Below are 2,656 nucleotides of genomic sequence, written 5' to 3' on the forward strand. Positions count from 1 at the left end.
CCTAACTCTGCCCTACGGAAAGTCGCCAGAGTTCGATTAACCTCCAAGTTCGAGATAACGGCTTACATACCAGGTATTGGCCATAATTTGCAAGAACATTCCGTGGTCCTTGTGAGAGGCGGGAGGGTGAAGGACCTACCTGGTGTAAGATATCATATCGTTAGAGGAACTTTAGATGCTGTAGGAGTAAAGGATCGTAAGAAGGGGCGTTCCAGTGCGTTGCAGAACATTGTCGTAACTTGTATCATCGCAATGATTCCGTATCGGTTGTTCTGATATGTCAAATGCATAGCCGACCCGATAGTGGGAATGTTGCCAGGGGACCGAAGCCTGCTATTACGGAGATTGATTATTATCTTATTCGTGTGAAACAACTCGGTGTCCAGGGTATTGCATTCCAGTAAGTTGAGTCTTACCCGGACTCCCATTTATTTGGAAAATCTTCGAATGTCTTCTCTCTCTCAGAACGAGTTCGGACTACGATTATGGAGATTCAGTGGAGGTTTTGTGAACATTTGGTAATTGGATCAATAAACCCACGGACATTCTTGGTGAGATAAATGAAATACGGGATTTCCCTTCTCCTATTCGTGGGATGATGAAGAGGAAACGGATACTCAATGCCTAATGAGTAAATATGATTCATTGAAGTAACCCGAACTTACTTCAAGACTTTCTATTCAATCATATGGAAAGCTGCATTCGATGAAAGTCGCACGTGCAGTTTGGGGGGAGATCCTCGACTAACCGGCGGATCCACCCTACAATATGGAGTGAAAAAGCCCAAATAAGATTCTAAGATACAGTCGAGATAGAATCGGAATCCGACATATCTGTAAACTCATGTTACACCGGAGCAATGTAGCGAACAAAAAGAAAAATATAGAATCGGATCCGATTTATCGTAATCGATTAGTAAACATGTTGGTTGATCGTATTCTTAAAGATGGCAAGAAATCATTGGCTTATCAGATTCTCTATCAGGCTATGAAGCGGATTAAGGAAAAGACGAATAAGAATCCACTGTCTGTCCCGCGACAAGCAATACGTAGGGTAACTCCCGATATAGTAACAGAATCCAAACGTGTAGGTGGATCGACTTATCGAGTCCCCGTTGAAGTAGTACCTGCAGAAGGAAGAGCTTTGGCTATCCGATGGTTATTGATCGCGTGTCGAAAACGTTCAGGTCGAAGTATGGCTTTAAGATCAAGTGATGAATTAATGGATGCTGCCAGAAATTCTGGTAGTGCTGTACGGAAGAAGGAGGAGACTCACAAGGTGGCAGAAGCTAATAAGGCTTTTGCCCATTTCCGTTAGTTCCGGGTTCGTTTCAATCCACAACCTCTTATTGGTGGATTGAAACCTTCTACTCCGGAGCGCAGGGTATTAGGAATCAAGATACGCCAGAAGCATATGGATAAGCAGAAATTAAATAATGGGAGAAAGAATATCCAAGTCATAGGGGAAATTTTGTCACTGGTATAGTACCTCATGAAAAAGAGAAAGACTAGTGTCGAATCGTAAAGTCCATAACATCATCGACATGATCAACATGATCGACATGACCAAAGTGATCGACGCAATCGACGCAATCAACATGATCGACATGATCGACATGACTAGAATGATCGACACAATCGACACAATCGACATGATCGACATGATTGGCACTGCCCGCATCCCCGCGACTCCCACCATTCTCAACTATCTCCGCCTGGGGCGGACTACTCACCTCGGGGGGGGGGGGGGATGTCAGGCAACGCCAGCAGATATTTATCCTGTATGTCCCTCACCTCGAATCGATGATTGAGTCGTAGTACATCTAAGGCAAAGCTGGCATCTCCCATGATGTACTCGAGGAGCCGAACTAACGTTGACTTTCCCGTGGTTTATGATAATAAAAGGGAAATGCGTCTGAAAAGAGAGTCAAGGTTTGAAGAAGTATCGTGCGAAAACAAAGGGAAGTCTTCCCGTTTCTTCGGATATTCAATCAATATTAGATTAGTTGACACAGGTGGGATTCTGTGATATACTATGGATCAACAGGCTCATCAGCTTGGGTAATCACCAATCGTTTCGAAAACCAAAAATTACCACGACCGCAACTTTAGAAAGACGCGAAAGCGCAAGCCTATGGGGTCGCTTCTGCGACTGGATCACCAGCACTGAAAACCGTCTTTACATCGGATGGTTCGGTGTCTTAATGATTCCCACCTTATTAACCGCAACCTCTGTATTCATCATTGCTTTCATCGCAGCTCCCCCTGTAGATATCGATGGTATTCGTGAGCCTGTCTCCGGTTCTTTGCTATACGGAAACAACATTATCTCCGGTGCTATCATTCCTACTTCTGCAGCTATCGGTTTACACTTCTACCCAATCTGGGAAGCAGCTTCCGTTGATGAATGGCTATACAATGGTGGTCCTTACGAACTGATCGTTCTTCACTTCCTACTTGGTGTAGCTTGCTACATGGGTCGTGAGTGGGAACTTAGTTTCCGTTTAGGCATGCGTCCTTGGATTGCTGTTGCGTACTCAGCTCCCGTTGCAGCTGCTACCGCTGTGTTCCTGATCTACCCAATCGGTCAAGGAAGTTTCTCTGACGGTATGCCCCTAGGAATTTCTGGTACTTTCAACTTCATGATCGTTTTCCAG

This window comes from Dipteris shenzhenensis, unplaced genomic scaffold, assembly GCF_047967505.1.
Source record: "Dipteris shenzhenensis isolate YYH24624 ecotype China unplaced genomic scaffold, Dip_SZ_1.0 scaf0355, whole genome shotgun sequence".
NCBI classification, from domain to species: Eukaryota; Viridiplantae; Streptophyta; class Polypodiopsida; order Gleicheniales; family Dipteridaceae; genus Dipteris; species Dipteris shenzhenensis.